Source organism: Pan paniscus, chromosome 6, assembly GCF_029289425.2.
Source record: "Pan paniscus chromosome 6, NHGRI_mPanPan1-v2.0_pri, whole genome shotgun sequence".
Classification (NCBI taxonomy): Eukaryota; Metazoa; Chordata; class Mammalia; order Primates; family Hominidae; genus Pan; species Pan paniscus.
Window position 1 is genome coordinate 62113936 of NC_073255.2, and position 23790 is coordinate 62137725.

The window sequence follows — 23790 nt, forward strand, 5'->3', positions numbered from 1 at the left end:
CAGAAAACTGGTCTGAGTCATATTAAAAGAAACCACAGTGTCAAAGATCATGTAACTACTGCAGGACAACTGAGGGACCATAAGAAGACAAGAATATATGAAATATGATTTGTGAATTTATGTTTAAACCTCACCAACCAGGAAGTGCTGGGGCTGATGGTGATGGCCTAGAGCGTGCTCAGGAGGCAGGTGGTGCAGACGCAGAGGTCCCTCATCACCCTACTCAGGTAGAAAAGCGTCTTACACTTGAAGTCAAAATGAAGGGACTCAAAAAGGTCTGGAGACACCAAGAACACAATGGTGAGCAGCATCATGATGTGGACGAGGGCCAAGTGACTGGTGGTCAGGTCAGTGGGCTTAGGATCCAGAAGGAGCGTCGTGGTACCAGAGAAAAGGAGGAAGATGTTGGCCAAGACTCCAGTAACAGCTTGGGCAAAGAAGGCACTTTTGAATGATAACATAAGTGGAAACTGTCACTTTAATGGCAAAGAGGAAATATTTTATGTACCTGAAAAAATCAACCAATAAAACTTCCATCATCAATGTTACTTACTTCAGATTCAAAATTATCACCGTCATTATCATTTTAAATCCATCCATTTATTTTGATTAATGTTGATTATCACATATAAATTCTTAAACCTACAGCCTGATCATTATATGATAAACAAAATTATTAAGTTGATCGAACACCCACACATGCACAGTCACATCTGTAGAGGGCGCACATTATCTGTGCTCCTATAGTATCAAGGACACACTTCTTTATTAAGCATTTAGTTTTCACTTTTTGCATTCCTTCATTTAGTTTTCATCACCCAGAACTGTGACATGTATATAAAAATGAATCATGGGTGTTTGTAGAACAGAACTGAAGTAGATTTTGTGCTAATGGAAAAAGCAATCACCTGATATATTTTGGAAAAAAATAATAATGCTTTGAGTGGCTGTGATATCACATCAGTCTGACATCATGCTGAACATCACATTCATGCATGCAGTTTCATGTATCCTGTAAAAATTATATAGCAGATACATAGCAGAAGGTGTTCTTTTCAGATAGTTTGTGGTAGTAAAAAAAACTCCCTATTAGCAATTAGTATAATAGGATTAAACATAATTTTATTATGGTCATCTACTAAAATCTTCTTAATGTGAAGTATATTAAAAACCTTGGGAGCGCGTCTGGCCGGCCCCGCCACGGGGCGGCGCTGGGACGCACGCAGGTGGACGCGTGGACTGAACCCGGGTGCCCACGGCCCGGGACACGACGGCCCAGCGGAGCCGCATGCCTCCCGCCGCGCCCGCGCGCAGCACAGACGGGCTGCCGCTCGCCTTCCTGCAGAGCCTGCGCACGCTGTTCCACATCCTGTACGACCGGCGGCGCGGTTGCGAGCACCTGCGCGAGATCCAGTCCCGCTGGCAGGGCGCCGACGCGCGGGAGCTGCCCCGCGGGGTCCTGGAGGGCCTGCGCGAGGTGGCCCCGGCCAGCGGCTACCTGACCTTCGAGCGCTTCGTGGCCGGCCTGCGCACCGCGCTGCTGAGCGCCGACGGCGGCCCCCGGGACCCCACCCACGCCCCAGCCCGGCCCGGCCGGGGAACCAGCCGCCGCAGCGCCTGCTGTTCGCGCCGGCCGACGAGCCGCGGATGGTCCCGGAGAGGAAGCCCCTGCCCCTGGGCGAGCGCGCTTCTCTGGCTTGTCCCAGCCGCGCGGCCGGCAGCCCAGAGCAGCTGTGCGCCCCCGCCGAGGCGGCGCCCTGCCCCGTGGAACCGGAGCGGTCCCAGAGCGCGGCCCTGGAACAGAGCCCCAGCGCGGACGCAGGTGCAGCGACCTGCAGGGCCTTGGAGGCAGACTCAGGGGATGCCCCGCGGGGCCCAGCGCCCGAGGAGAACGTCAGAGGCACACCATCACCAGCGGCGTGGACTGCGGCCTGCTGAAGCAGATGAAGGAGCTGGAGCAGGAGAAGGAGGTGCTGCTGCAGGGTTTGGAGATGATGGCGCGGGGCCGTGATTGGTACCAGCAGCAGCTGCAACGGGTGCAGGAGCGCCAGTGCCGCCTGGGCCAGAGCAGAGCCAGCGCCGACTTTGGGGCCACGGGGAGCCCCCGCCCACTGGGGCGGCTACTGTCCAAGGTACAGGAGGTGACCGGGTGCCTGGGGGAGCTGCTGGCTGCGGCCTGTGCCAGCTAGGCCCTGCCCACGTCCTCCTCCGGGCCCCCTGCTGTGCCCTAAGGTCAACCTCGTCCCCGGGCTGTCAGCAGCAGACCATCCTCATGCTGAAGGAGCAGAACTGACTCCTTACCCAGGAGGCGACCGAGAAGAGTGAGTGCATCACGCAGCTGGAGCAGAAGTCAGCGCTCATTAAGCAGCTGTTTGAGGCCCGCGCCGTGAGCCAGCAGGACGGGGGGGGGCCTCTGGACCCCACCTTCATCTTGCTGGTGTGGGCTGAGCCGGCCCACAGGGCCAGCCTGGCACTCAGCCCTTCGGAGCGAGCACTCTGTCGCACCCAACCTCTCTGGCTGGAGATCCCCGGCAGGCCCAGGCAGTCCCGGAATGGGCGCCTTCCTGCACCCCTTGCCATCCAGGCTCCCCGGGCCTGTCCCCGTCTGTCCCCCACACCGAGCCCTTGACTCGGTTTTGGCTTCCGGTGCTGACATGGGCTGAGGCTCTCTTGAGTCCGCATAGTCCGCAGCTACTACTGCCGCTGTCAGTGGACAGTGAGGGACCCCTCCACCAGTTACCAGATCTCTGGTCGCCCGGTTTCCAGCGGTACTGCCCTGGGTCCCATCTCCAGGGAAAGGCACTGCTCACGCCATGCTGCACTTCCGATAACGGCCAGCAGAGGGCGCTAGATGGCACAGATGCGGCGCTGAGGCTCCGCCCCAGACCTGGGGGATCCAAGGGCAGCTTACCCCCACCTCAACCAGGGCACCAGGACAAGGAGGCTGTCTCTCGGACGGGAGCAGATGGAGGGGATGGGGAAGGCCTCTAAGCGGGGGTTGCTCGCCTGGCAGGGAAGCCCCAGGGATGGCGGTCGGACTTCAGGTCCTGGCCAAGGCTGAGAGACTCTGGCTGCAGCAGATCCCGGAGCCGGGTGGACGAGAGCTTGGCTTGCTTGTGCCTCCCGCAGACCCCGCGGTGATGGTCATCCTCATCCTGGCCAGGACGCTGCCCCACGTTGTGTCCCACAAAACAACCTGTGAACCTGGCTCCCCAGGAGGGCCTGTCCCCAGGTGCCTGGGCCCCCACTTTCCAGGCGTGTCATAGGGAGAGTCTGTCACCCCCTCACTCAGGATTCTCAAGGTCTGGGGTCCTGCTCACCCCGCTTTCCTCCCACGCTCAGCCTGATCCCAGGTTTCATCCAGGAGGAACCACTTCTCTCAGCCAAGGAAAAGGAGAACCCAGCCAAGGTACAGGAGGAGGGTGGGACAGGTCCCCTTGGGTGTCACTCCCTGCCCCTGTGCCCAGGCCCACTCCCGCTGGTGCTGGGGTACGCACTGGTGGGGGCCTCATGCTCAGCCCAGCCTGGAGGGCCCCAGTGCCACCAGAGCCAGGGGCACGGCAATATCACGGATGGCTTCTGCAGCCCAGGGCCCCCAGTGCAGGTTCAGTGTGTGTGTGTGTGGGGGGGGGTGCACAGGGTCCCTGATGCGGGGTCAGTGTGTGTGGGACGCAGTGCCCCCGATGCAGGGGCAGTGTGTGTGGGACGCAGGGCACACGATGCAGGGTCAGGGTGTGTGGGACGCAGGGCCCACGATGCAGGGTCAGTGTGTGTGGGGTGCAGGGCCCCCGATGCAGGGTCAGGGTGTGTGGGGCGCAGGGCCCCCGATGCAGGGTCAGTGTGTGTGGGGCGCAGGGCCCCCGATGCAGGGTCAGTGTGTGTGGGTCGCAGGACCCCCGATGCAGGGTCAGTATGTGTGGGGCGCAGGATCCCCTCGTGTCCAGGGCACTTTGGTGCACTGTCCCACAAGGCTTCCCTGTCTCAGAAGAGGGGTCCTGGCAGCCAGCGCGGCAACTCCCTTCTGGAACCCAGCTCCACGATAACCTGCCCACAGCAACCCCACAGAGCCACATCCCCTGCTGCACCTGGGCTGCAGAGGTGTCCCAGGACAGGCCCAAGCCAGACCAGCGTGCAGCTGTTTTCCTACCCTGAGGATGGGAGGGAGGCTTCCAGAGGACATAAGCACGCCAGGCCTCAACCCTCCTGGGTGGGAAAGGGAGCGGGTCCTGAAGGCCTGTGTCCCACAGCGCCAGCACCAGGTGGACTGCAGTGCAGTGGATGGGCCAGCGGCAGCCGGGGAGAAGCCCCCCGACATCAGCAGGCTGGGGTCTGCCCACCAGGGCCTCCCCACATCTGCCTTTGAGGGTGCCTGCCATGCCCTGGGGGATCCGGGCATCTTTGCAGGACTGGAAGCAGAAGACAGAACAGTGTCTGTCCCAGGGTGACTTCATCAGGAGACCCCCCACATAGAGCTGGACCCCGCAGCTAAGGCAGAAATGTGAGACAGGCTGGCACCTCCCGGAAAACTGCCTCTCAGCCTTGGTGTTCCATGCAAGGTGAAAAAAATATGGGTCATCCAAGTTTACAGCTTGCAATCAGGCTAGTGTGTGGCCCTAGAGACCACGAGGGGAGAATTTAAAGTGGCCCCGGCTGGCACAGTCTAGGTGGCTGGCAGAGGCACATGCGGACCCTGCCTGGAGCCCGCCCTAGTGACGCTGGGTGGGTCAGTCTCCTTGCAAGATGTGAGCAGCATCCCTGGCCTCTATCCATGAGGTGCCGGTAGCATGCGCGGGTACATACACGTGCATGCACACACAGTTATGACACCTAGAACTGTCTCAGGATGTCACAATGTGTCCCTGGAGGCAGAAGTGTCCCTGGTTGAGAATGAGCCCCAGAGGAAACAACCACACTAGGCCTCAGGATTTTGTGTTGATCAAGTTCCAAGGAAAATGAATATCTCAGTCGGCCACGGTGGCTCATGCCTGGAATCCCAGCACCTGAGGCCAGGAGTTCGAGGCCAGCCTGGCCAATGTAGTGAGAGACCCCCCCGCAATATCTACAAAAAAAAAAAAAAAGAAAAAAGAAAAAAGAAAAGAAAGAAGGAAGGAAAAAGAAAAGAAAAGAAAATGTGATCTCCAGTTTTAAAATTCATAAACACCACAAGAAAACAATACACTATGAGACCCAGCAGAAACAACAGGTAGACTCTGTAGACACAGATACTGGAATTATCAGAGAGAATATAAAGTAACAGTGTTTTATATATCTAAAGAAATAAAAAAGATTTCTGGAAATATGAAAAAAAAATCTTGTTTTATCACATGATCGTTCAAATCGTCCTTAAGTATTAGAAATACACTACAGCATCTCCAAATTTAAATAAACCTGAAGTAGTATAATTACATCACTCTGAATCAGTGCAGATTTGTACTGTCTTAAAATGTAAAGATTTGCATAAATGCATAAAATAATTTGTACTACTTTATTAAAATGGAAAATAGTCAAAATTCAAATTCAAATATTACATAATGTCAAATTTTCTTCCACAAATCTATATATTTGTATATTCATAATATTAATATTTCATCGAGAAACATGTACTGACTAGTTATAATTCAGTGAGATGTAAGAACAAATCATGAGAGAATTACAGACATCGCCCACCTGAGTCTTGATCGCTCACTGGTAATGAAGCTGAGAAACAGACGCTCACCTGGCTGAGTCTTGGAGTGAGTCTGTGTGGGAATTGTGGTCCCTGAGCCGTGGTTATAAGGAAGGGATGCTGTCAGTTTATCTCCCTCAGGCCCATAATTGTCATGTTACCTGTAGAAGCAGGATGGCCCTGACCCTGCGATTGTTAGAAAGGAGAGCCACTGGGAGAAAAATAAATGTACCTCATTCCTGAAAAGAGCAGAGTAGCCACAGCTGGGTTCTGAAGTTTAGAATGAGTGAGCTCATTTTCTTAGGTAACTTTTGCTCAGGTGAATTGCCTCCTCTCAGTCCTTGTCAACAAAATGGATGTTAAAGAATAACTCTAACTTCAAACCACCTTTACAGTTTCATGTCAGATTACCAAATGTTTCCTTGCTAAAAAAAAACTATACATACATACCATGGTATGAATGAATATCATAATGCTGCATAAAAGAAACCAAATTAAAAAGCGTGCATAGTACCTAATTCCATTCATTAAAAAAATCAAAAAGCAAACAAAACTGAATTTCTGGCTTCCTAGCTTGTTTAACAAGACTCTCACAGGAAAAGTAATACATTTTTGATAAAATGTGTAATTATATAGAAATATATTTATGTGTAATACATATGGTATAATACATGTATGGGTAAGAAGTGAATGAGAATTTCAGCTTTGTCCACTGTAGGGGAGTTAGGGATTGGAGTTGAGTTTAGTCAAATTAAGTTTCTTCTAGAAAAATAACAATACTCCTCAAAAAGCATAACAGAATCTAGAGTGTCTATCTGTCATTTATAGTTTCTAGCATGTAATTTTAAAATTCATGAGATGTGTGAAAAAAGCAGGATAATGTAATTCATATACAAGATTAAAAGTAAAACAGGCATCAGAAGCTAGCTCAAAGATGTCCAAGGTGTTGTAATAAGATGACAAGAATTGGAAAGCAGCTATTTTAAATATGGTCATGGAGGTAAAGAAAAATATTCTCATAATGATTGGGCAAATGTGGAATCTCAGAAGAGAAATGGAAATTATAAAAAAAACCAAATAGAAAGATGATAATAAAAAAGTACTATTGAGAGGATCATCTGATTAGAAACAGAAGAAATAAACTTAAAGACAGAGCCCTAGAAATTAACCAATCTGAAGACAATGTTTCAGACGAATGATTGAAGAAAAATAAACTGAGCCTCAGAGATCTGTGAGATGACTGGGTCCTGCTAGACAACACCTGCCTTCCCCAGTGTCGAGTCCACAGTGCAGCTGACCTGCCCCTGCGTGAGCATTTCGGCTGTGGTCCAGCATTCTTCTGAGAGCCTGGCCCCAAAGGCCAATGGTCCACCCTGGGGCTCCTGCCACAGTCACTACTGCCACTGCTATTGCTGCCACAAGGCCAAGGAGGAAGTGTGGAGACCAGGTACTTTCATGCACCCCAACAGTGGAATCCACCCTGTTTTTTTTTTTTTTGAGATGGAGTTTCCCTCTTGTTGTCCAGGCTGCAGTGCAATGGCGAGATCTCGGCTCACAGCAACCTCTGTCTCCCGGGTTCAAGCCGTTCTCCTACCTCAGCCCCCGGAGTAGCTGGGATTACAGGCATGTGCCACCACGCCGGGCTAATTTTGTATTTTTAGTAGAGACGGGGTTTCTCCATGTTGGTCAGGCTGGACTCAAACTCCGGACCTCAGGTGATCCACCCGCCTCGGCCTCCCAAAGAATCCACCCTGTTTTTGAGGAAGGTAGGTGGCAAGTGGGTCACAATGTTTCACAGCTGCCAGCCTCCACTGCACCCACTGAGGGGGGTGCCTATGCTCCCCAGTAACAGGCCCATGGCATAGCCACACTGCCCTTGCCTGGGCATTTTGGTTCCAGCTGCACACTCTTCTGAGGCATTGCAATCCCCAGCTGCTGGCAAAGCAGTTGACTCTGATGGAAGCGGGGAGCAGCTCTGCTCTTCAGGGCAGGGCAGGGTCAAGCCATGCCTCTGGCACCAGCTGTCTCACTCCAGCCATTCCCTGACTAGAGTCCAGTGATGTGGGTCTTATCCTAGCTCCATGTTTCACCAACTGTGTGACCTCGATGAGTTTCTTCACCCCCAGCCTTCTGTGTCCACATGCAGGCAGTGGATATGGGACACGAATAGTGACAACTGCACAGAGTGACTGGGCACGTCAAATGAGATGGGACAGATAGAAAGAAAAGTGGAGGCCTGGCCCATTTGTTGTTGGAGGTGCTCGCTGAGGTGCAAGCAGGTCTATAGGTCACCCACCCATCTGCCCAGGAGCCTCACCTGCCTGAGCACTTATTAGGCACCTGATGTACAGGGATTCTATGGCAGACACCCAACACAGCCCTTAGTTGTGGCTGCCACATGATTCTCCCACCTTGGCCTCCCAAAGTGCTGAGATTATAGGCATGAGCCACCACCCAAGCTTAAATTTTTGTTTCATTTTTGTTGTTTTTATATGCTTTAATTACTTTCTCTTTTTCTTCTGTGTATCTACTACAGTTTTTTTTCCTGGTGGTTATCATGAGACTTACATAAAACATCTTGTATCTTAACAACCTTGTTTAAGATGATGACAATTTAACTTCTATGCATAGAAAAACTTTACAAATTTTCTCCCTTTCACGCATTTTATATTATGTATGTCACACTTTACAACTTTTTATGTTGTGTGTCCATTAACAAATTATTGTAGCTATTTTATTTTTAATATTGTTTATAAATCTTACACTAAAGGTCAAAGTGACTTATGCAAAACCACTACAGTATTAGAGTATTCTAAATTTCACTGTTTATTTACCATTTTCAGTGACATTTATACCTCAATATTTTTGGTATTATTAGCCTTCGATCATATCAATGTGAAGACTTCTTTTCAGCATTTCTTGCAGAACAGATTGAGGTGTGATAAATTCCCTCACCCTCTTTTTTGTCTTGGAATGTTAGAATGTCTTGATCTCTATTATTTCTAAAGAGCCTTGTTGGATATACTCTTCTTAACTGTCAGGTTTTTTTCTTCTTTCAGCATTTTGAATATATGGTCTCCCAGTTTGCTTGCAAGGTTTCTGCTGAAAAATCCACTGATACCATTATAAAGGTTTCCTTCTATGTGAAGAATTTATCGCTTGCTGTTTTCAAGGTTTGTGCTTTATCTCTGTATTTTGACAATCATAATGTGTCCAAGGGCAATCTTTATTAGGTTCTTCTTGCTCAAGGTATTTGGAGCTTCATAAAACTGGATGTTCACATTATTTTCTAGATTTGGAAAGGTTTAAGACATTACGTATTTAAAGCTCTTTTCCTCTTTCTCCCTTTTTCTGAAATTTCTGAAATGTGTATATTTGTTCACTTGGTTATATATTGGTTACTTTTAAATAGCCTGTTTTGGAATTTGCTGAATTTTTCTTCTTTAGGATTGAGTCTCCTGTTAAACATTTCTATTACATGTTTCCCGTTCTGCCATTGTTTATTTCAGTTGCAGGATTTCTGTTTGGTTGTTTTTTATGGTTTCTATTTATCTATTAAAATAATTTTTAATATAGTTGGGGTCTTGTTATGTTGGCCAGGTTAATCTTAAATTCTTGGTCCCACGCAATCCTCCAGCCTTAGCCTCCCAAATTGCAATTTTCACAAGTATAAGCCACCATGATCAGCCTATTTCATTATTGTAATTCTCATTTTGTTTCTGTGTTGTTTCATAACATTTTTAGTAATCTATCGGTGTTCTTTTGCATCTTATTGAAATTTCTTGATGATTATTTTCAATTCTTTGTCAGTCAATTCTGAGACCTCCATTTCTTTGCAGATTTTTACTACAGCTTTATTAGTTTCTTTGGGTGATGATCATGTTTTTCAGATTCTTTAAGATCTGTGCAGCCTTATGTTTGTGTCCCTGAATACGAAGGAGTAAACACATCTGCCACTCATCACAGGATAGTTTTGAAAGATAAATACTTTCTCCTATTGGGTCCCTGGGCTGATGAGATTTTAATTGAGATTGTAGTTGAGTTTGTTGGAGCCAGGTCACATGACTGCTACGTGGTCTTTAGAGGGCTTTGTGAACATTTAGAAATCCATGTCTAAATAAGCTGTATTGCAAAGAACAGTGCATATCCTAATCCTGGTGTTGCTTGAATAGGTGGAATCCTTCTGCCCTCCATAAACAAAATTGATGAAATAGGTGAGAGAAATAAGTGTTAAAATGCACACTGTGTCACCTGGAGAACAGAGCACTATATCTTGGAATGCCAGTCAGAAGAGACATTTTTTTTCTTTCTCAAAAAGGTGGTTATAGTCCAGCTGGGACCCTGAGGTGCATCTGGATCACTTGGGGGGTTTGAAATTTCACAGATTACTGGGCTCTCCTTCGTGTTACTCGCTCCGTAGTTCTTGTCTATGGCTCAAGAATATTCTTTTTCTACAAGTTCTCAGGTGTTTCCAATGCTGCTTGCTCAGGGAAATCACTTGGAGAACCAGTATCTGGGTGCGTATTGTGTGTCTTCTCCAGCAAGGATATTGGCCCACAGAAGATGCAGTCAGAGACACAGGTGTCTGAATGGTTTTAAGTGGACTTCGGTGTTGGTTATCCAAATGTGAAAGTGATCTGATCCTCTGGACTATTGCATTACTTTTCTCTTACCTCAATTAAGTGATCAGAATGTGCTATTTAAAACCTATAAGTGGCCTCAAACTCTTCAGTAAAAAACCATTTATCATTGCGTTGCAAAAATTCCAAACTATTCATCAGAACTGAAAATGTCTTGTGTGAGATTCCATGGGGTAAGGAGAGCAGTGACAAAGCTATAACTATAAGACAGACAAGAAAATGGCTTTGATGCATATGTAACTGGGGATAAAAATAAAGAGGGAATGAGGAACTGGAGATAATTATAAAATAAAACAAGCAGAATTTTCTTTTCTAAATTCAGTCAGTTCAGTTGAAGAGCAGGTATCCTCTCTCCACATGCACAATCAATGCTATTTCTTCACTCTAAATGTTTCAGTCTCTTACCTGAAAGATGTAATATTACTCCAATAGAAACAGTTTTCTCTGCTGGGTGTGGTGGCTCATGCCTGTAATCCCAGCACATTGGGAGGCCGAAATGGGCAGATCACGAGGTCAGGAGATCGAGACCATCCTGGCTATCATGGTGAAACCCCGTATCTACTAAAAATACAAAAAATTAGCCTGGCGTGGTGGCATGTGCCTATTGTCCCAGCTACTTGGGAGGCTGAGGCAGGAGAATCACTTGAACCCAGGAGGCGGAGGTTGCAGTGAGCCGAGATTGCGCCACTGTACTCCAGCCTGGGTGACAGAATGAGAGTCTGTCTCAAAAAAGAAAAAAAAAAAGAAACAGTTTTCTCTTAAATGTTGAGTACCTGCTACACACCCAGCACTGTCCTCTGTATTTGTTTACTTTATATAAACATTAAAACAACTTCATAACTTATAAAACCTCATAAATTTCCACTGGAAAAAAAATCAGCCTGGTAACATTTTTAAAATTGTATGCTGTCACTTAACATAAATAGAAGGAACAATTAACTAAATAAAATTTTGACTTAAACAGTTTTTTCTCCAATCGGTAAGGGAGAAAGTGGAATGCAATAGTGAAATAAAATGTAATACGCTCACTCACTGTAGAATTAAATCTTCAAATAAACTTCTGAGCAACATTCAGTTTTATGAAAACATTTTTAAAATCACTGAGCAGATAATATAAAAATATTTCATAAACTTTGGAACAAAAAATTATATATTTGTTCTCATGTGAATAATAGGCAACTAAACAAAACAAAAAAATATATATATATATAAGGAAGATTCTGAACCCAGGAGACATGAGATTTGGGAAAAATAAGCTCAGTGTACAGTAGAGAAACTCATTTTGCTTGAAGCATTTGTGAGGTTCCTGATTTGCTAGCAAATTGTCAACTCTTCCAACACTATCTTTTTGGTCCACAATTTCCTTTTCAATTTAAAGAATACATACACACATACATACACACACACACAATTTCCTCCTCTATATTTCTCTTACACATATAGTTTATTTTTAGCCTAATATATTTGTATATTGCATTCAATGTAAACCAAAGCACAAAAATCTTTATGTGTTCAGTTGGCCCATGTACAGGAAATGTGCAAAGAAAAATATTCAGTAATTTTTTTTTTTTTTGAGACAGAGTCTCTGTCATCCAGGCTGGAGTGCAGTGGCGCGATCTTGGCTCACTGCAACCTCTGCCACCTGGGTTCAAGTGATTCTCCTGCCTCAGCCTCCCAAGTAGCTGGGATTACAGGCACACGCCACCACACCCAGCTAATTTTTGTATTTTTCTGATCTTTATCATAACTGACATAATCTTCCTGTAGTTACCAAAAAGTTAAAAAAAATATGAAGTAGAACTTTTGACAATAGTCTCCACATTATTTGAGTTCTCTGAACAAATCATTACTAAATATGTCATTTCACTGTATTACCCAATAGTATATTGTTACCATCTGTTGTCCCCAATCTTGATTAAAGTGAAATAGTTTAACATTTGTGGCAGGATAACATTTCATTTATTGCATATCAGTGTTAAAACACTGAAAAACATTTAGTTTATTAATTAAAACTAAGTTAACACATAGTCTAAGTAAGGCATTCCAAAATCCATTATAGTCTTCTTGGTCAAAATACAGTCACAAACATTGAATAAGCATTACTTTTTTCTCTGATGAAATTATCTTGATACTTCCTTTATCTATTTTTAAAGATGAAGGTTATTTAGGAAACATTGATTTAAAATACATTTAAAACCTTTCATGGAGGCGTTCTCTCTATCTGTAATTTAAAAAAAAATTATCACACTGAATAATATTTAAGACTTTAACCTTTTACTATAATACACTGGTATTTTAATAGACTGCCCAGCTTTTTTATCCCTTAAGGAGAGATGATTGGTAAAATTATTTATTTCAAAAATTCGGAATTTTTCACTCTTCCTTTAATAGAGAAGAATAATTCCCAGTATACCTACCTCATGCAGAGTAAGTAAACCACAAACAGCATCTCTCTTTAATTTTTTTTTTTTTTGAGGTGGAGTTTTGCTCTTGTTGCCCGGGCTGGAGTGCAATGGTACATTCTCTGCTCACTGCAACCTCTACCTCCCGGGTTCAAGCAATTTTCCTGCCTCAGCCTCCCCAGTAGCTGGGACTACAGGCACCCACCACCACACCTGGCTATTTTTTTTTTTTTTGTATTTTTAGTAGAGACAGGGCTTCACCATGTTGGCCAGGCTGCTCTCAAACTCCTGACCTCAAGTGATCCACCCTGCTTGGCTTCCCAAAGTGCTGGGATTACAGGTGTGATCCAGCAGTTTTTTTGTTTAATTTTTATTTTTTAATTTTACATTTGCCATGAATTTCCTTGAAGAAATTCATATAGAATGGCCTCTCCCAGCTCTGATGCAGCAACAATAGGTCACATTGTTTATAGTGTTTTCATATAAACACTAGGAATGTAGGCATAGTGACAACCGATTTAAGAGTTGAATTACATCAATAATAGATATTCCTTAAATAATCTCAAATAATGACAATACAAAGCAAGTATCCATTGAAATATAATTATACCTGTCCAAATATCATAGTCCTTGCTTCTTGCGAAAATACAAACCAGTAAATTATCTAATTGTTTTAACTTTAGATTATTCTCTATATTAAATATTCTTGTCTAATGTAAAGTTTGAAAATTATAGTGCCTTTGTACTTTCTCGTGGGAATTCTCTGAGGTTTAGTTAGACTTGATTTTTGAATACTCCCTCACACTTATTGCATTTGAAAAGTTCCCTGTGGAAGAATTCTTTATGAATTCTGGTTATTTCTAAGGTTTATATTTAAGATAAAACTCTATCTACATCCATTACATGTATAGTGATCTTCTAGTATGAATTATCTGATGTTGAGTAAAGTGTGAACAGTTGTTAAAGGCTTTGCCACATTTTTTACATTGTATTTAAAACAGCACATAGAAAGCAAATCTGTTTTATTCATTAAGACAAATTAATAATGTTTTCCATTTTAAAGAAAGTGTGAAGGATTTTTTTTTCTAGCTAGTCGTCATCCTTTATATAGACAGCTTAGGGGTCCCTGGGTGCTGGAGACAGGGGTCCCTTGCCCACTTATATCTAAGAAGGTTCTGGTTGGCATTCATTCATTTAACACAGAAATATTAAGCAATTAACTTTGTGTGGTTACTTTGCTAGAACCTTGGCATAATTCAATGACTACAGCATACAGATCTCTGGGCCTCAATTCTATTCAAGGAGTTAGACACTCCTTCAAAGTAGATGGACATCATAGCAGGTCATGTCCACGGAATGTGAGATGAGATGCCCAATGGCCTCTTCTAGGTAGGGAGCCATCCTCTTAGATTCTGACCAACAGGACAAATCCCAGGACCAACTATAAGGTGGGTGGAATTTGAGTTCATAATAAGGGCCTCCTGTCCTCCAAATATATGGGGGAAATACAAAGACCATGGTTGGGAAGAGGCCAAAAGAACCCTGGGCCTTGTGCATCTTATGATTCCCATGAGAAGGCTGGAGTCTGGGTGTTCTGCAGAATAAAAGGAGTCAAAGAGGCTGCAGATGGGCCTCAGACCCCCTACTAAGAAGAGAGGAGGCTGGAGCTCCCAGCCAGCCCTTGACAGACCCATCCCCATCACAGTCACATCCCAGCTCTGCCTGTCCCCCTCTATCCCACATCCAGGGGGCCCAGAACTGGAGTTATTATGAGCAGCCTGCTTCTCATAACCCTCCTTCTGCAGGTGCCATAGACGGGCCTGGGGGGAGCATGCCCGCTGGTAGTTGAGGGCACTAGTTGAAGACGCTAAGGTCCCCTCTCCACCTTGGGTGCCTCGGCCTGCACCATTGTGCTCTGCCTGGCTGTGGCCGCTGTGGCCAGCGCCTCCTCGGAGCTCCTGGAGAATGGCAGGTGAAGAAAGACTCAGCTACTCAGCCTGCACAAGGCAAAGGCCCAGGTTCAGTGGGTTGAGGCTTCGAGGACACGGAACGGGCGCCTGGGTGGAAAGTAGTCACCAGGTGTGAGTGGCACCATGGGGCCAATGCCCGGTTTTGCTGTCCCTGCTTCCTGAAGATCGCAGCTGGAGTCACCTGGGCACAGCGTTTGATGTAGCACCTGCAGCGGCAGAAGTGACACCCAACTGCGAGGATGCTGCAAGGAGCCGGCACGGAGACATCTGTCCCCTCTGCCCCGAGGCCCCAGTTCCTGGCCAGCTTTGGCAAAAGGGAGAGGCTGGACTTTGGAGGGTGGGTGTGAGTGCATGAGCTCATGTCCAGCCCCCAGTGCCCGGCATGACAAGGTGACCCTCTAGCGTCACCACTGCCCCAATCCTGCTTTCATACCTGGCGGGCCAATAGGTCTTTCCCCAGGTATGCAGAATGCAAAGAGGAGGGGAGTGGGCCAATGTCCCAGGGCTGTGGAGCTGCTGGCTGTCAAGGTCAGGTGGGACATGGTGGGTCTTCTAGAAGGGTTTGTGGGGCCAGCAGGAGTAAGGGTGCACCAACCTCAACCTGCAGGGGTACCATGGTCCCCAAGGTGCAGTGCCTACAGTCCCCAGCCAAGCCAGACTATGCGCTCCACGTGCCACCTGCTCCTTACATGTGCCCCAGGCTCCACGCAGTAAGCAGAGAGCAGTGGCCTGGTGTGTGGCTGCCGGGCACCTGCCCCCTGGGGACAGCCAATTCCTAGGGGGACCGAGGCATCCTCATCCCTAGCCTGGCAGCTTCTCAGGAAGGCTGTCGCCTGATAAGTGGGAGGGGAGGGTTTGGGGAGGGCCAGTGGCCCAGCCAACCTGAGTGATTTCCAAGTGAATGAACTGGGGGTTCCCACTGCCTCTGGCTCAGGCTTGTGGCAGAATCTGCCTGGACCTCAGGGGCTCCAGGCTGCCAGCTGCCTATCCAGGCTCTGGGTGCCTCCTCCAGACCTCAGATACCTCAGCTGTCTGAGAGGACTGATAGGGCATGATATGGCAGGGGTGTTTCAGGATTGGGCCAGATGATCCCCTGTAATCTCTTATTACTCACTCCCTCCCCTCCACTTTCATGCACCCTGCCTCCTTTTTTTTTTCTTTCCCTATTCTGAGTTTGTCATGAGACTTTGTGGAATGTTTCTGGTGGGGAGGTAGGAAAGGTGAAACCCTTACCCTTGGCTTCAGAGTTCCTCCCAGGCACCCCCTCCTCTTAGGCTTTTTTAAAGCACAGACCTGGCACCATGTCCTGTACTTCGGAGAGCTGCAGAGAACTTCATGTGTTTCCAAAACCAGAACACTTGATTGCTGACTCCAGATCCTTATCTCACCCCAAAACCCAAATGCCTTGGGGCGGCCAGCTTCAGACATGAGTGAATTTGATGCTTTTTCTCTGGGATTGACTGAAGGCTTATATAATGGAGCACGCCTGCCCCTGTGTTTTGGGAGAGTTACTAGTAGTGACCCAGAACTGTGAGCACCATTCCCCACACAGAGCACAGGGAACACAGCCCTCTCCAGCAGGCTGGGCTGGCCGTGGCCTGATGCACATCAGTCCCAAGGCAAGAGACCCAAGGCAGGGAATGTCTCTTGCCCCCGCTTTCACAATGCAGACATTTAACTGGGGCTGGTGGCCTCTTTGGGTCCCCAGCCTTCAGAGTGGGATTGTTACCCTGTGCCACCAAGGGAAATGGAAGCACAGGGCCAGTGGGTGGCAAAGTTAGAGACTCTGTGATTGGGAAATATCACCTTAGACCCAGCATGGCCCGTTCAGGACATAGCGCCTCTTGGGCTCCATCCATGGGCTGTTCTTTCCATGGAGCACTTTGGTTGTAGTCCGCACCCTGTGGGGTGGGGGTGGGGCACCAGGAGGAGCAAGTGTTATGGGATCCACAGGGGGAAGGAGAGGATATCCCCCCTTTGCCCCACCCTGGGCACAAAAGCTTTGTTCTCTGATGTGTGTGGGCATCAGTGCCTGTGTGGGTATGGGTGGGGTTGCCTCTTTTCTTGACCAAGAAAGAACCATTCCTGGGTCTCCTGGGAGGCTTAGGGCACTACATGTACCTGGGAGCTGAGTGGAGTGTGTGAGGGCTCTGCAGGACTCTCCCCTGCTGCCTCCTCTCCAGTGGGAGCCAGGCCATGTGCTCTTAGTGCCGACTCACGCCCAGGCCCACACTGCCCTTCACTCAGCAGGCCCCTCCCTGACTCCCCCAGCTCAGCTCCTTTTGGGTCTCCTGAGGCCCTTGTGGGCCCTGGGATAGAATCACGGAAGTTGACAGCTCTGCTGCCTGCCTCTGCCTGAAGTCAGAGTCCCTCGTGGGCAGGGTGGGTGGGCAGGTCAGGGCTCAGTTTTTGACTGAGTACAGGGTCCTTTTTTCATGCCACACTGATGGAAACACTGGGCAGGGCTGGCCTGGGGGCTGCTCTGTGGCCCCCCAGTCCATCACTGGACCAGGTTGAAGGCAGTATTTGTGCAGATGGCTTCATCTGTTGTCACGATCCAGACACTAGAACCAACTGGCTGTTGCTCTTGGGCCAGGGTCTTGGGCTGAGGCTGTCATGACCAGCATGTTCTCTGCCATTTGGGGGCCTCAGGCAGCTCCCAATGCTGAGTGGTCCCGAAAAGACATGACAGCCAGAACTGGAAGGCTGGAAGTCAGGACAGGAGTACACCTGACTCTGGGGCTTCCAGAAAGCTGACCCTGAACTGTGGCCCCTGCAAAAGACAGGCGCCTCCGAGATCGTACCACTGCACTCCAGCCAAGTGACAGAGGGAGACTCCGTCTCGATAAATAAATAAATAAATAAATAAGACAGGCTCCTGTGGATATTTCAGGGGACAAATGTGGGTCCTTCTGGCTGGCAGGATTCTGGTGATCACTGGGCAGGTGGGGCTGGCTTAGGCAGGTCAGGCACAGTTGGGCCTGGCAGAGGAGCCAGGGAATGGTGTGGCCAGAATGGACAGCTGGACCTTTGAATCTAGGCCATACATAGGCAGAATAACAAGTGATGGTGCAGCCAGCTCAGACAGGTCTAGGTCAGGGCACCTGCCAGTAGAAACATGCACCCCTGTTCCAGACCCCAATCCCAGACCACCTGCCTGCACTGGGCATTGTCTGGTCTTGGCAGAAGGCCTGGGGGTGATGATCAGGTTGCGTGTCCCTGGGTCTCAGGCCTCAGTGGCTCCTTAGGAACTGGGCAGTCACTGGGCAGTGGGAAGGGCCCAGGGACATGTGCATCTGCCCATGGGTTGTGTTCCCACCCCAGCTTCTCAGCCCTCACTGGGAGAGGCCAGGGATCCCCGCCTGCTCTGACCCACTCACCTGGTGACTCTGATGGCTTCCTCACCCCAGGCTGGGTCCTCCTCTGTTAGATGGGAGTCCCAGGCTTCCCGCAGACACAAGCCAACCACCAGCCACACCTTGTGGGCCCACTTGGACCTCTTTACCCCAGTGACCATTGAGACCCAACTGGCCAGTACTGGTGTCCTATTTGTATATTGCCCTTTTTCCCAGTGTGTTTTCTGTAATGACTGTTGTGTGGAGCTTCCATATAAGCTGTAGAATACAGAATGTCCTCTACCACACAAAGCCCCCACTACTGTCCCCCTAGGGCTGGTTGTGCCTTGCTCAACTTGATATAAATGGCTGCTGCTGGCCAGGTGCAGTGGCTCACAACTGTAATCCTAGCACTTTGGGAGGCCAAGACAAGTGGATCACCTGAGATCGGGAGTTCAAGACCAGCCTGGCCAACATGGCAAAACCCTGTCTCTACTAAAAATATAAAAATTAGGCCAGGTGCAGCGGCTTACGCCTGTAACCCCAGCACTTTCGGAGGCAGAGGCAAGCAGATCATGAGGTCAGGAGATTGAGACCAGTCTGGCAAACATGGTGAAACCCTGTCTCTATTGAAATTACAAAAATTAGCTAGGTGTGGTGGAGCACCCCTGTAATCCCAGCTACTGGGGAGGCTGAGGCAGGGGAATCGCTTGTATCTGGCAGGTGGAGGTTGCAGTGAGCTGAGATTGTGCCACTTCACTCCAGCCTGGGCGACACAGCAAGACTCTGTCTCAAAAAATAAAATAAAATAAAATAAAATAAATAAAAATTTTTTAAAATGGCTGCTGCCACGTGCACTGTTGAGTGCCACCCATCCACATGGCTGCCCAACCCTGCGTCTCCTTCCTTTTTGTTGCTGAGGTCTTTTCTGTTCCCCTGCTCTTCATCTGAACTGCTCTTGAAGCCAAGATGAGGGATAAGTAGGGTGGCATTGACAGGGACCCCTCCTGGGGTAAATCTCTGCTGAGAGGGGGCAGGCCTTGCCCCATCCTCTCATTTTGTCCTCTTAGCTTCATTTCTGCCAGAGGTCATCAAAGTGCAGCCTGTCCCCACCTGCTCTTCTGTCTCCCATGAGCGAAGGATGAATTTTACATTTCCAAATGGTCGAACAAACCAAAAGAAGAATCATACTTTGTGGCGTTTTGAAATTGGAGTTTTCAGTGCCTGTAAGGAAAGTTCTATGAAATTGAAGCCTTGTGCCTTCACTCACAGGTTGTCTGCAGGAGGCTGCCGTCATGCTACAGCTGCAGATTTGAGTCATTGCAATCGAGAGGGGTTGGCAAAGCTGCAAATATTGACCCCTAGCCATTTTGAGGAAGAGTTTTTAGACCTTGGTTTGAGAATTGTCTGGTGGGACCCTGGGCTCTGGGTCAGAGTCTTCCCCACTCAGGGCTGCTTTGACCTTCACTGGGGTGTCTGTAAAGTGGGGGTGCTGTGTGCCTATTGTGGGGGTGTTAAGCCCCAGAGTGTCAAATATTGGGGTGCCTGCCTCATGGTCACCCACCTCACCTGCAGAGGTCCTGGGATCTAATCCCAACCAGCAGGAGCTATTGGTCTTTGGTAACAGACACCATGAAGCTAAGTTGCCACTTGCATCGAGGTTGTCCCCTGGGGCTCACTCTCTAGGACAAGGATGGTACAGGGCTGATGTCCTGAATCACATTCTGGTGGAGCCTCGGACACTACAGCTGCTGAATGAGCTGCTGGCCTGCTGGGATGGGGGCGGCAGCTGGCAGAAATGGTTGCAGCTGCAGGACATTAAGGCAGCTGTGAGGCTACTGGGAGTCACACCTCAGGTCTCCCTCCCAGTACCGGCCCAGCTGGAATATTTGTGCCCCGGTGGTCACTATGCAACAGGACCTGACACTGACCAGGGAGCTATGGCCACAGGCTCTCTGCAGCTGGCCACAAAAGAGTCTTCTCCTCCCCTCTGCTAATTTGCTGGGTTCTCTTGTCTCATTCTCACTTAGCTACTTCATTACCTGAAAACAGATCCAAAATTGCTCCTCGGGCTGATAGTCATTTTTTTTCAGCCACCTGGAGTGGCTACATCTCCTGGAGAACTTTGATTTTCTAGTCACAGAGGAAAGGACAGGATACTGACAGGGCCTGGATAGAAGATGCCGAAGGGGCCTTGTGGGGAAGGGAGGGAGCAGGGGCCCAACCTCTTGGGGCCTTTCTCTTAAGAGGCTCCCTCCTCTCCTCCAATCCCATGCCGCCCCAGTCTGTTCTCAGAGTTAGATACAAGCAGCCTTCCTGCAAAGATTGGTCCTTGATTTCAGTTCCCCTATTCACACCCTTTATTGAAATGGGTCTCCTCTTTCTCTGTGTATCATACCCTCCCAATACATCTAAGATGAAGAGAATAGAGCCAGGCAGTGTGCTGCCCAGGGAATCCACTAACTCCTGGCCCACGGATAAACCCCAACCCCACCCCCTCTCATGCTGCACTACCACCAGTGCCACCAGGGTCAGGTTTTGGTATCAGGATGATGCACACCTCATTAAATGAGTTAGGGAGGAGTCCCTCTTTGTCAATTGTTTGGAATAGTTTCAGAAGAAATGGTACCAGCTGTTCTTTGTACCTCTGGTAGAATTCAGCTGTGAAAACATCTAGTCCTGGGCTTTTTTTGCTTAGTAGGCTATTTATTACTGCCTCAGTTTTAGAACTTGTTATTGGTTTATTCAAAGATTCAACTTCTTTCAAAAAATATTTCAAAAACAACAGATAAAACTAGCATTTAATAACAGAACAAAGGATCAGTAATATTTTAAGCAGAGTCAAAAAGGTTACCTCAGTCTTATATTAGTTTACTCCATGCAGTTATCTCCTGTTCTGCTTGATATTGATGAACATTTCACCTCTCTTTGAGAGTCCTGAAAGTTTTTTCTTTATTCTAATGCCAAATATTTCCAAAGTTATCGGAAACCTGCATTTAATAGCACCTGTCAACATCCTATAGCTGATTATCAATCACCTTTCAAAGAGGATTAAAACAAGACAACAATTGTCTGTGGATGACAAAGAAGTCTTAAGACAGCCATTATTAAAGCCACAACTGACAGGGAGATTTTTGTTACTTCTGTTGCATACAACAATTTTACATAACAAGTATTACTATTAGTAACTATTATATATATTATATATAGTATATATTATATATAATAACTATTATATATTATATATAATAACTATTATATATAATATATATAATAACTATTATATCTATTATATATAATAACTATTATATATATTATATATAATAACTATTATATATATTATATATAATAACTATTATATATATTATATATAATAACTATTATATATTATATATAATAACTATTATATATATTATATATAATAACTATTATATATATTATATATAATAACTATTATATATAATATATATAATAACTATTCTATATAATAACTATTATATATATTCTATATAATAACTATTATATATAATATATAATAACTATTATATATATTATATATGATAACTATTATATATATTATATATGATAACTATTATATATATTATATATAATAACTATTATATATAATATATAATAACTATTATATATAATATATATAATAACTATTATATATAATATATAATAACTATTATATATAATATATATAATAACTATTATATATAATATATAATAACTATTATATATATTATATATAATAACTATTATATATATTATATATAATAACTATTATATATATTATATATAATAACTATTATATATAATATATATAATAACTATTATATATTATATATAATAACTATTATATATAATATATAATAACTATTATATATATTATATATAATAACTATTATATATAATATATATAATAGCTATTATATATATTATATATAATAACTATTATATATAATATATATAATAGCTATTATATATATTATATATAATAACTATTATATATATTATATATAATAACTATTATATAATATATATAATAACTATTATATATATTATATATAATAACTATTATATATAATGTATAATATATGTAATAACTATTATATATATCATATGATATATAATAACTATTATATATCATATGATATATAATAACTATTATATATCATATGATATATAATAACTATTATATATCATATATTTTATATAATAACTATTATGTATAATATATAAATATAGCCTATATATAAATATATATAGCCTATATATAAATCTATAAAATATATGAAAAATATAAAAAATATATACATATTTATATAAATATATAAATATATATAGGCTATATATATAATATATATAACCTATATATAAATATATATATAGCCTATATATAAATATATAGGCTATATATATAAATATAGCCTATATATAAATATATAGGCTATATATATAAATATAGCCTATATATAAATATATATATAGCCTGTATATAAATATATAGGCTATATATATAAATATAGCCTATATATGAATATATATAGCCTATATATATAAATATATATAGGCTATATATAAATATATGTAGCCTATATATAAAAATATATACAGCCTATACATATATATACATATAGCCTATATATATATAGCCTATATATATAGGCTATATATTTATATATATAGGCTATATGTATATTTATATATAGGCTATATGTATATTTATATATAGACTACATATATTTATATATAGGCTACATATATATACTTATATATAGCCTATATATATAGGCTATATATACATTTATATATAGGTTATATATTTATATATAGCCTATATATTTATATATTATATAACTATGTATATATTTTTTATATTTTTAATATATTTAATATATGTACAATATATATAAATATATAGGCTGTATATATTTATATATAAATATATATATAGCCTATATATCTATATATAGGCTATATATAAATATATATAGCCTATATATCAATATATATTAAGCTTATATATATATTTATATATATTTAGCCTATATATAAACATATATATAGGCTATATATATGGCCTATATATATATAAATATATATAGCCTATATATAGAAATATATATATAGCCTATATGTATAGAAATATATATAGCCTATATATATGAATATATAGGCTATATATATTTATATATTTATATAACTATGTATATACTTTTTATATTTTTCATATATTTTATATATTTTTATATATGATATATAAATATATATAGGCTGTATATATTTATATATATTATATATAAATATATATAGGCTGTATATATTTATATATATAAATATATATATAGCCTATATATCAATATTTAGCCTATATATTATATATAAATATATATAGTAAATATATATAAATATATTTAAATATATTTATATATATTAATATATATGAATATATACAGGCTATATATAGGAATATATATAAATATATATACATATATAAGGATATAGATAAATATATACATATATAGGGATATATAAATATGTATACATATATAGGGATATATATAAATATATACACATATATAGGGATATATATACACATATATATGTATATATATAAATATATATACACATATAGGGATATATATATAAATATATATACATGTATGTAAGGATATATATAGGGAAATATATAAATATATATACACATATATAGGGATATATACATAAATATTTATACACATATATAGGGATATATACATAAATATGTATATA

General features: G+C 43.7%; 1 pseudogene; it reads left to right on the forward strand.

Moving 5' to 3' along the window:
* The first annotated feature begins 257 nt into the window (after window positions 1-257).
* Window positions 258-2669, forward strand: LOC100995458 (suppressor APC domain-containing protein 2-like; annotated as a pseudogene).
* The last annotated feature ends 21121 nt before the right edge of the window (window positions 2670-23790 follow it).